Source organism: Triplophysa rosa, linkage group LG21 (genome assembly GCF_024868665.1).
Source record: "Triplophysa rosa linkage group LG21, Trosa_1v2, whole genome shotgun sequence".
NCBI lineage: Eukaryota > Metazoa > Chordata > Actinopteri > Cypriniformes > Nemacheilidae > Triplophysa > Triplophysa rosa.
The window spans coordinates 16835095-16847320 of record NC_079910.1 but is presented as its reverse complement, the minus strand read 5'-3'; the positions used below and the strand labels follow the sequence as shown (position 1 = coordinate 16847320).

General features: G+C 39.2%; 1 long non-coding RNA gene across 1 annotated transcript; it reads left to right on the top strand.

Moving 5' to 3' along the window:
• Positions 1-677: 677 nt before the first annotated feature.
• Positions 678-11179, top strand: LOC130545612 (uncharacterized). The gene is made up of 3 exons (XR_008961670.1): positions 678-1787; positions 2106-2345; positions 9798-11179. It is a non-coding gene; the product is annotated as an uncharacterized LOC130545612 (long non-coding RNA).
• Positions 11180-12226: the final 1047 nt, after the last annotated feature.

Genomic DNA, 12226 nt, shown 5'->3' with positions numbered 1-12226 from the left:
TCACAGATTTCCTATCACTTCCTGACAGCTCAGTCTCAAGAGGTATCGGTGCGATGGGTGTCTTCTTCTAAACAGACTTGCAGGTGGGTATAAAGCACGATGTGTTAATTTGCTTTCAGTCATTTTGAGCCGTGTTTTTAGCGCAGCGCTAACACCTGTGAAGCATGCTGAACCAAAGCAAACAATTCAGGTTGAAAAGTAAGATGACTCCCAAGCCACAGACCCAAAACAAACACGCAGTAAAACAATCTTCGTTCAGGTGACGCGCCCCGTCCCATACGTACGTTTCCGGGCCCCTGCATTTACACATATCAAGAGCACAGATGCTTCTTTGAAAGCACATAGACGCAGGTGGTTCAAGCGTCTTTTGAAAGGTTCTCCTTTACTGTACCGGAGTAACCGGACCCTGTCAGGGTCCTGCTTTTAGTCTACTAGATGGCATGTACAGGAAACAGAGAGCGCTAAGGGAGAAGTGTGCACCTCTCACACATGAAAAGGTGCTCTGATCCGTCCCGGGGCAGGCACACAGGGTCTGACCTAGATTCCCCCCGTCCAAAACATGAAAAAAAGCTGCTCTGCCAAGTAAGGCAGGGTGGGAAGGGCTGAGCCGTGGCGCGTAGCTGTGCCCTGTCTCACTCTCTCACTCCCTCTCTTTCTCTCTCCCAAACATGGGCGGAGTGTACCGTGGCCTTTTCAAACTCGCCCGGCTGGCAAGCAGGCTGGCTTTTGGAATCAAGCAATGCTGTTTTGAACTGCTGCCAAATGACACAGCCTCTGCCGGCGCAGCTGAAACGTTTACAGCCTCCCCTCACTTCGACAGGAAGAGACACTGGGAGCAAATTTGTAGGAGAGGGAGGGAAAACTTGGAATAAATCTTTGTCTGCAACTAAAGCCCGGCTTGCATCGAGGATTTCCTTCTGTGCTCGCACGCACACCCTGATTTGGCACGGTGCCATTCGGAAAGATGTTTAAAAAAGATGTTTTTTTTCCACTCTGGGAGAGTTGAACATGGAACGGATACGCTGGGAAGAGTTCAGCGAGTTCAGTTAATACAAAATATGTAAATGCTTCAATAACAAAGGAATGATGACGTCACGAGCTGTGCTGCCCGGGACGCTGCCTGATAGCAGACAGGACAAGCAGGGGGAATCTTGGATTTATTTGAAACTATGCCATGGGTACGGGAGCGTGTTCCTGATTTACATCAGGGCATTCTTGCACCAGGAAGAGGACCATGTGTAACGACTGATGCATTTGAGTTACTTTTTCATGGTAAGGAACTTGACGACCTGCAGGAGCCTTGCAAACTTTGAGAATTTGCAACTGTCACGTTGAGACCGCGTTGCACACGGCAGTCACTTCCCCGATGCTTATCTGAATGTTACTTTCTTCGCTACTCTCAAACGAATTACTGCACACAAAGTTCAACTTAGGTAATGATGTCAAACTTGACATATGAGTCATAAAACCGCAAGAATCAGCCGTCAAGTGGGATCTACTCTGACTCTTTGAGGAAGTGCTATAGATGAAAAAGAAATCCAAAACACAGGCAGTGCCCGAACAGCCTGTGGATGTGTCTAATTATTAGCGGGGAGTATAACTGCTTGAACTACCTGGGACGGATGCCAAATTGTTACAAAGGCAATCATTGCATTCTCGAGAATGAGCGGAATCAAGACTTCGTCCTTTCGCACTTCTTTCGGGTGGGGGTTACTTATCGTTTTGGAGAAACCACGAAAGGCATTGACTTATTACAGAAGAGCTTATTCACAGTGGTTCAAAATCACGTAAGTATTGATCTGTTCTAAGACTGGACTGTTATCTGGTTTCTCGCCCCAACCACTCGTTCATAGAAAGTTTTTCCCTTAAATAATCAATCGTGGCCCTTATTTTCCTTCTTCTTGCTGGGAGCATATGTGGCTGCTAAAGAGAGGCGCAAGTCACGTCCTTGTAGAAAACAAGATTTGAAGTCAATGTGTTCTACATTCTTCATCACCGTCCTTTTGTGGGCACTTTCTGTGGCAAAGCTCCTCTCGGTGATTTCTGCTTTTTTCTGATGCTCAACGTCTTGTTCTCTCTCTCAGTTTCTGTCTTTCTCTCAGCAGCCTGTGCCAAAGTGGGCAGGGAGAAAGTGCTCGTGGTGAGGCGGGTGAAGTGGAGGCCGCTCTACGTGCTCTTTCTTCAGCCACAACCCCGTGGAAGAGAATATTTGGTGGCAGCACATTTCTGGGTTTCTCTCTGTCAGTTAACCGCACTTCATGCACGAATGCGAATCTGCTCTTCCTGACGCCATGACCCCTACTTGCCTTCCCGTAGCATTTGGCGTTCGAGTCACTAGCCTGCAGGTATTCCATTTTTTTGGCTTGTCATTTTTTTTAATGTCGCACAGATTATTCGTTTTCCCTTTTAAGCCATTCTCTTAAAGCATCTGTAATACATTTTTAACTTGCTGTTATGGCTTTCTTGTACAGCGTTGTCTTACACTTGTAAACGTGTCCACCTCACCCCTGAGCCCATGCCTTGGATTCCGCCATTTTTAGTACACTAAACGACTTAATTGTCAACAACTGTTGACGCACATTATAAAATGTTCTTATATATGATTCAGTGTTGTTTTCGAAATAGGCCTTTTATTGATATATTTAACATCAAGTCAAGTTATTCGACATTTAAGTTATCATCAGTACGTGTGCATTAGGAATAATAGGCATGGTCCTTTACTTCTGTCTTTTTATGGTGCTGATTTTAAACGGATTTGAATTTGAATTTGAAAACGTTTGAACATGTAAATGATGTTTGGCTAATGCTCTTAATGCAGTGATGTTTATGGATATGACAGTATTGTTCGAGGATGGCCTGTGGTGTAAATGTATTGTTTAACCTGTACGGTTTTTCTGTTTTTAGATAATAACTGTGTCATTATTGGCTCTTTTGTTGTATATCTACATATGACGAAAGGACCCATATAGGCAATACATGTATACGAGAAGATTTGTTACTTTTGTTTTGTGTAGCTAAATACGGTCGTACAGTATAACCAAAACACTTCTTTCATATTGATAAGATGTTATACTTAAAATGAGTTTAAATTTAAGCTGAATGCCAGAGGTTAAGAGGAAATAAAATGCAATAGTTTATGAGCTAATAAATAGTGCCGTGTCAGGGTGGGTAGTTAGGAACATAAAACATAGACAAATATATAGACCAAAAAATCAAAAAGAAAAGCAAATATGCCAAATTAAATATTACAGATAACATTTTTCACCAGATGATAAGAACGTATTTTAATTTATTTTAATTATAGACTACATTTTAGGTGATCTTCGTATAAATAGCATTAAAAATATATCAGCATTAAATATTTTATTAAAACAACATGGTATTTCTTGTGTATTCGTTATTTGGTCAATTTCACACTATTCTTTCAGAAACGGGGGAAAGATTGATGAGATCTGATTTCTTTAGAGATAAATAACCTGATTTTACTCGATCACCTACAACCAAGACAAATGACAATATTCACAGCGAACGATCAAAATACACCGACGAATCGTATTTGAATTCGACTCACGTCTGTGAATAATGTTACAAAGAAATGTTCTCAAGATGGCGTCGGCATGCCACGTGTTTGTGTACTACTATAAGTGATTTTTATTGCAGACTTTTTCAAATAACAGCAAACGTTCTGAATACATTTCTGTGAGGCTGCAGTTTAGCAAAAACTAAGTTGTTAGATTGAAATAACACATGACGTGCTGATACATAGAGAGGAGATTTTTCCTGTGTAATTTTTCTTTTTCCTAAGTCATTGATCGTCCACAGAAGTCGGCCGAAGGTAATTTGTGGTTTTTGTACGGTAGAACCGGAAGGCTCGGCAGAAAGGCACACAAGTTTGTATGTACATGTTCATTTTGATGTGAGACAGAAAGGAAAAAAAATTGAACGAGGGCGGGAGGAAAGGCGAGCATTTCCTCCACCCCCTGTTCTCCTCAGATGAACTTATCATGTAGCCTCATATTTTCGTTCTTTTTTCTTCCTTTCTCATACAGCTTGGCAACATTTACTGTAGCGTTGACAATTAGATGCACTTTGGGCTCCGACCCCACATTAGCAAGCAGGAAGTCTGTTTTTAAACAAACACGATTTTAACCCTAAAAACGCTTGACTTTACAACCCATATATTTCAATCTACCAACTCCCAGAGTGCATTCTACAAACCTCAGATACCAGGTTTAGGACAAATGTGTTACTTTTGTGAAGTGCCAACCGACGGCAGGTGAGGAAACGCTGCTATTTGCCCGAAAAAGCGCAGGCGTGTGACATATGCTCGGTGCCTATTAGTTACATTATGGGCCCAGATGGGGGCAGAGATCTAAGTCTAATCTGCAAGGTCTTTGTATAAACATGGCAAGGCAGCAGAACTCTTATCGTTGAGTTTCGATGAATAACAGCAGGCTCTCCGGAGACCGCGTGACAGAGTCAGCCGAGGTCAGGCCAAGCCCCACTTCCTGTTTTTTGGGGACCGCTATTTTTGCAATAAGGGCGTTTTCCCTGGTGTAGGCTGATGACAGGGGATCATAAGCAGAATGATTAATGATATTGTTGAAAGCTTACGGCTTTCAATATCTTAAATCTTTTGAGCCGCGCTAAATGTATGTATGACTAATGGTAGAGTTTTGCTGCTTAATGTAGTTCAGCATTTATAGGCAGGCTTTGTGCTCTGTACTGGGTACGATGATTCATAAAAATGCACGGCTGGGCAAAAGTCAACAGGACACGCTTGACTGAAGTTATGTTTCGCATTACCCTACAAACCTTTATCTCTACTTATGAAGTTCTCCACGAAAAGAAAAAGAGCTTAAGGTAGTTGAGCTACATGAGTTGATCTGAATAGTAAAGAAAAAGCAGCTAACCAAAGAACCCACAATACATGGGAACTTCTTTAACGCTATTTTAAAACTTCACCTCATGAAGGTGGTTGAGAGTGTGCAAGGACTCTACTTTACAGAGATTAGATAGATTTCATTTATTTTTGTCACTTGTGAATAGTTGATTATAATACGTTGAAAATAGTAATAATAAAAATAAGCACAGTTTGACCGGCAGTGTCTTGTCAGGCTTTCCCGTAACGACTTTACCAATGTGTAACAATTTGCCCCATACTAGACTCTACAATGTTGGCTAGGAATCAAATCACTAATGCCGAGAATGCGGATATACAGCTGTACAAACAAAGGATTAGATGAGAAGATAGCAACTAGACAGATAACAATGTCGGTATTAATAGTAAAAAACTAGAAAACAAATAAACTGCGTGGCGCTGGTCTTGATCGTTCGATCTCATTTCTTCCCTCTGTGATGAGGGACATACTTAGTTGTATGGACGTTAAGGGGATTTTCAATAGGGAAGCACCCCTCCTATGGTGAAGGAACACTCACATAGGCATTGTCTCAAGTTCTTCTTTTTTAGTCGTGCCCTTTTTTAATCGTGCCAACATCCCCCCCATCATTCAGTGCTCTACCATCACCCTCTTCTGCTTTCATTGAAATTCAGCCTGGCAAACCGGCGCTGCCCCTTTCTTGGCACGAGCCTCGCAGATTGAGAGACAGAAAGGAGGGGAGAAAATTAAAATGAAAAATAGGAAGTGTACCCTTCATCTGATTTCTCACTCGCTAAGGTGGAGCCAGATGTTTAATGCCAGCTTTTCTGTAGGCATTTTCGTTGTTTAATCGAAACGACTAGCGTAATCGCTTACGATCCTGGCAACCAAAACAGTGGGAGGCGTTCAGCAGGCTAATTGATTTGCCTGTTTTCCTCCTCTGATTGGACGATCACAGGCTAACGGCCGTGTGCTTTGATTGCTGGGTAAGATCGAAGGCCTTTTGTTGATCTGATTTGGTTTGTTTTTCTCTTTTATATCAACAGTGTATAGCACGGTGAAATGTAAACAAATGCAAGCAATTAAAAATGGCAGACGATTATTGAAAGAGGAAGAGGGAGCACCCAGAGTTGGCATATAAAAGCCTCTTCCAGTTGCTGATGTGGCCACCTCATTAAAGTAAATGTTTGCTTTATGTTTTACTTCAGCTGCTACTTTGAGACAGATTTTGTCACGAGTCACTGTAATCACAGAAAAGAACTTTAAATACAGAGACAAAGACACATGCTGTGTTTGAAAATCAGGTGAGCTGTCTACCGTACGTACGCAGCATTTTAAGGAATTATATAGGACACCCCAGATGCAAAGGCTGTTGCTAAACAACACAGTCATGCTGCCTTCTAAAATATTTTCTGTTGGATAAATTCCAAGACAGCATTGCACAGCGAAAGCAATCCTACAATTGTGACACAATCCAAGATGGCAGAGGAACTGAGATAAATGTTGATAATTTATAATTACTCTTATAATTTAAGCAGTACATGCATATCTTATTTGTTTATGATATGTGTATATATATTTGAGTAACGTTAGCATAGCGATGTGCTAAACTACACCCGCGAGTCTCCTAACGAAGCACTACTTCATTCTTTGTGTATAAAGTGTCTAAATTGGTCACTTGTGGTTTCATTTTAGTTAGGCACCTGCAGGCAATAGACATCTTAATAAAATTTGGAAAAATTGGCAGTCTGCAAATAGCAAGTCTCTTAAATTTGTTTGCGATCAATGTGTAACTATTAATATTGAACATAACATTTTCTATATACAGAGCACAAATTCATTGCATTTTGCGGTCCTCTTTTGATTGCACGGGATATATCGACCCTGATCATTGGCTGTTTTTAAACTATCAGCCAGTAGCCATAAGTGTGAAAATGTGCATTTATCGCCTGATACCTATTATTGGCTGATATATCGGTGCACAGAAATGAGCTAGGTTTATAATAGCCAATACATATTTGTAATAAAATGCTAATGCTAAAATTTATTTGAAAATAATTACAAAATTCCTTCAGTTAATAACTGTGATGGATACATTTCTTTTACACCGTGTCTATACTGGACGCGACCGACAAGACACGACACACAGTTTGCTCTAATGGGTGTGGACAAAATGTAAAATTATAATGGCTTCTAATGCGTCTCTAATGTCCTTTGTCGTGTCGCATCGGGTCCGGTGTAGACTAGGTATTATTTTATATGACTGAAGTGAAAATACTGAATCCATGTTAAGAACAGCGTTTTAATTGAAGTGTAGTGGAGATTATTATATAGAACTATTATCACGTATTAAATGAGCATTTTTTAAATAAAAATGTCTGTTACATTTGTATTCAAATGAGCATAAAAGATGTCATACAAATATCTTTTATGTTAGATTTTAATGCACATGTAACTATTTAAAACGAACCAGCTGTGTTTATGTATTTGTTTAAGAAGAGGTTCCATCTTAATGTAATTAATATATTAATACACCTCTTGCATTGCTGGTAAAGTCACTGGTTGTTGTCTTCCACTTAAGTGCCAGTTTAACAGTTTAAGTCACATTTCAGTCGCTCAGTGGAAATGACCACTGTATTATGATTCATGCTGTCACCATATAGCTTTTGAGATTTTTCCTGTATTCCCTGTACCATATAGAGCAGTTCAGTAATTCCTGTGTTGGCTTCTTTGGTGTTGTGGAATCTGTTTTCTGAGCTTCCAATATAGCCCGACCCACTGTCAACATTAAACGCAACAGATTATTTCTTAGATTCTTTTGTCACAAAAAAATCAAGGCAGTTGTGTCTAATTTGCAACTAGCCTCCATATGGCTTAGCATTACAGTACATACAGTATATTGGAAATGTACCAAAAGGGTCATTTACATATGAAAAAATCAAAGCGGTGCTGAAATTGATCTGGCAAAACACCAAAAATACTGGTTAGTCTTCATCAAGCCGATTAGCACATATTAGGGAACAGAAGGACAGACTAGTTCCTGCATAATCTAAAAATGATTCAAATGCCACATCTGTCAGACTACATCAACATATTTTCCCCTTTCACGAGCGATGTGTTAAATGTTGTCCGACTAAATAAGATAATGACTGTACAACAGAATAGTTGCCAAAAAGATCGAGAAAAGATTCAATTGTATGATGTTGTAAAATTATACAGCATGCTAAATAACTGATGAACATGGCAGTAAAGGACTAAGCAACAGCAATATAGCAACTAAGGTTGTTTCAACATTGAATTTATGATTGATTTGAACTTAAGTTAGCAAACCTCTGTTGAGACAACCATCTCTCACCTGTCTATGTTCCAACAGACGGTGTTTGTGCCAAAACCTTTGAATGACTGTTGCCCCGAATGGGCCAGAAAGAGCATGTGTATGCTAATGAGCTAAGAGGACTTTTGTATGTTAACAAATTACTGAAAGTCAGTTCCCTGGAAGAGATTTGCATGTTTAATTATGCAAACCAGACATGTTCCACCTCTTTACGCTGCACAATAACTGCTTTCATTTTTGCAAGTGATCCGGAGTTTGATCTCTGTCCCACTTAGCTTTTCAATCGATGTAAATGAGGATTTTTTGTTGGTTTTATACACGAAAAGTGTGAAATGCAACATGTACAGCTTTCATGGACAATCCATCTTGTTCAAGAAAAACTATTCAGTCCCTATTGCAAACCGATGCTAAAATATTTGAATGTTGACAAAGTGCTGCCCTGACTATTAACACTTGTGTGCTAACATGCTAATAGAAAGAAGCGTCCACAAACAGACTATTCTTACATTTACACAGCATGTCTGGAAGTTTTGTCGTGTGTCAAAGAGCTATTGACTGGAGGGTGAATCTGGTTGTTGTACTGATGCCAGACTGTGTCCTACAGTGCGTCGAGAGAGAGATTTTACTCCTTCAAACAGCCTTTCAGAGCACTGAGCGCGTGAATGGTTTTTCAGGCACACCTCGCAGAGGTTGCAAGGAATGCACAGCACCCCTACCGTAAAATGGCCGAAGTGACGCCATTTTGTTTTCCCTCATTTTTCTGAGTGGAATATCAGAATCGCGGCTTTGTTAAAGCTACAGGAGGCAACCGGGGAAGCCATGTTTTACATCGTCTGTTTACTTCAAAAGTGTAGCTTACGCAAGGTTGTCCTGTCGGAATTAGCCGTTTTTGGCAAAATGGGCAAGAATTCCTGGCGAAGGATCAAGACTCTTTTTTTTCGTGATCCAATGCCAGCCTCGCTAGAATGAGTGAGTAATTTCTTTGGCTCTCAAAATTACCGCTCCTGCTTTAGCCTGCATCCTGGCTCAACACATTCAACCCCTCACACTGTTCTCCACAGTCTCTTTTATGTTCGATAGGTGTTCACATTCAAATAAGCATCGGTGACTCTGAAGAACACTGGCTGAGATCTCAGACGACTGTTTTCTTTCTTCAGCAAACACAGAAATAACTGGCATTTTGATCTGTAGGTGAAATATTCTAGTTATGTGATTCTGAAGTCGGGCACTTGATGGCTAATGCAGCTAATGTAAAACCTTTAAAGATGTTTTTGTTTCGCTAACCCAAGTGAAAGTCAAAATTGGTGTACTATATTGTACATCATCACTCTGAACTGTTAGTTGAAGTGTAGCAACTACAAAGCTTTAATTTAGGGTTGTGCTAATCAACTTTTGCAATATTTTTAAGTAATTTGGCTTACAACTAAAATACAGTAACTTAACGCATAACACATTTTTGTTACCAGATCTGTGTATTTATACTGTATATGGCATAAAATGCAAGACGTGAACTATTATTTTGAGTCCTGCTTCCTCAAAGTCGCTCTCTGTTGTTGTGCTAACCAACTCTTCTATCTCCGCAGGTATTCTAGCCGTCTGCGGTCCGGTTGGTTAACATCTGATGGTTATCTGTCTGCTGTTCTTGGGGCTGAGGTAGTAGATTGAATAGTTGTGGAGCCTTGTGCTCTGTCACTGAGAAAACTATACAATCTACTGTCTTTCCTAAGGCGACAGCCAAATCGTCCACAAACAACACAGCGTTATCGGAAACAGTCCCCGTACACACTTCCTGCCAATGAACCTTCAGCAACATTCGGTTTCTCCATCTCTGTTCTTTGGTATGATTTTAAAGTCAGCATGAAATGCAAATGAACCCTGGTTACTTTACAATTAAGTTTTACGTGAATGCATTTTGCATTTTTATCCAAAGCAACTTAACAGTACCGTAATACATTTATCTGTGTTTCCTCAGTGATCTTTGCACTGATAACACCATGCTCTATCATTCGAGCATTGCTTTCTTAACTTTCTAAGTATACCTTGCATAATTCTAAATGCACGTTTTAGAACAAAATGCATTTGTAATCGTCAACATGTACAGTTATAATTTCCTTTTTGACTGACATCACCAAACTGTTGTTTTTCAACACCTCCACTGTTTATAATATAGAGACGACGCCCAGGAAGTTGGGCCTGTCCATTCTGTTTTCACAACCCAATTAGTTCTTGATGAATTGTAGTCCCGCTTTACATTTTTTTCTAGTTTAATCTCCTGTTTTGCTTAGAAACCCATCAGATTATGAAAGTAAAATTGGAGTCAATGCCTTTCATGTTGACCATAAAAATGCACCATTTATGGTAAACGTTAGTTATTGGCAAGGAAATGAAGTAAAGGAAAGTGTGTAGTTTTTGAAGTATTTTAAAATAAACATACTCCCAAACATTCACCCATCTTTCAATTGTCAGGCAAACAGATAATCCTTCCCCAAATTAATGTCATTGTTTGAGCCAATGTTTACATTTTGGTGCCCTGTCAGGGTGAGGTAGTAGGTTGTATAGTTTGGTGGGAGGGATCAAACCCTGTTCAGGTGATAACTATACAGTCTATTGCCTTCCTTGTGGTACCAACTATCTGCCGGCTAGCAAAAAAGCATCTCTGTGGCTTAAAGTATTTTTTCCACACTAATACCAAACACATCTGAAGCAGACGTACACGATGTTGGTCTCTCTAATGCAGGCTTAAGATGCTGCTATAGTATTTCATGAGGACAATAAATCAGATTAAATCAGATTTACTGAGCTGGGATTTATGGCTAAATCAATATTTTAGCTTTGCAGTTGGAATGTATTTCTGTGGAGAGATCAGACAGATTTTACACACGTAGCATGAAATGTTCACTATTGTATTAGACAAGAAAATGGCTTGTAAATATGTAAATAACATTAAACAATATAACAAATCACCTTTCTCCTTTTTGTGTTTGGGTTGACTTGTGTAAATTAGGTATTATATCAGTTGTTGAATATTTGCAACAACAAAAAAGAAAATCCTCTCGTTAAAATTTCATCTCGGATGTACAGTATACGACTTCCTTCAAATTAGACACAAACAAGGAGCTAGATTAAAATACAAAATATAGCTCACTGGGTTTTGCATGTCACATGACAAGCGTATAGAGGGGTTTAAAGCAACAACATAAACAAACGTTACTGCTCATGCACACTTTTGAGGCCCAAACGTAACTTCCGGTACACATCGCAAAGAATAGAGTCCCTGCCGATTATTTCTGATAACAAGCAAAAGAAATAGGAAGTAAATGACATTAGCTAGCAAGTTACAAGTACGTCTAGCCATTACTTTGGATTACCAGAAGAGCCTTTGGCTAAACTAAAGTAATGTGACAAAGTTACACAACAAACTTTTTATTTAATAAAATTCATACACAATAAAATTAAACAATTTGGATTTAATACAATTATTATATAATAAAATATGAATACAATTAATTGTATTAGAAATTGATTAAAACATAAATAGTTATATTACTAGCCACTAGTCAGACCAATAGACAAGCACAGACCTGAAGTTAACTTCAGGCCAGGCGTGTGATCCGATGAAACCGTCTATAACTAGTCTCATGAGATGCAAGAACCAATGAGATTCCAAGTTATCAAAAAGTCGCTATATTGAAAATAGTGCTCAGATGCTCAATTGTGTATTAAAATTTAAATGTTGCTGAATAAGTTGAAAATATGAACTGTTTTCTCTTACAAGTGCATCATTTTGATTTTGAAAACATTTATTAACCCACTGGAGTCATTTGGATGACTTTAATGATGGATGGATGTGATTTTTGGACCTTCACCGTGCTAAATACTGTATAAAAGGAAATAATATGACAGCATTTGAAATGAAAAATATTATGGGTAACACTTTACAATAAGGTGCTATTTGTTAACAGTTAGTTAATGCATTAGTGAACAGTGAACAATACGTCTACAGCATTTATTA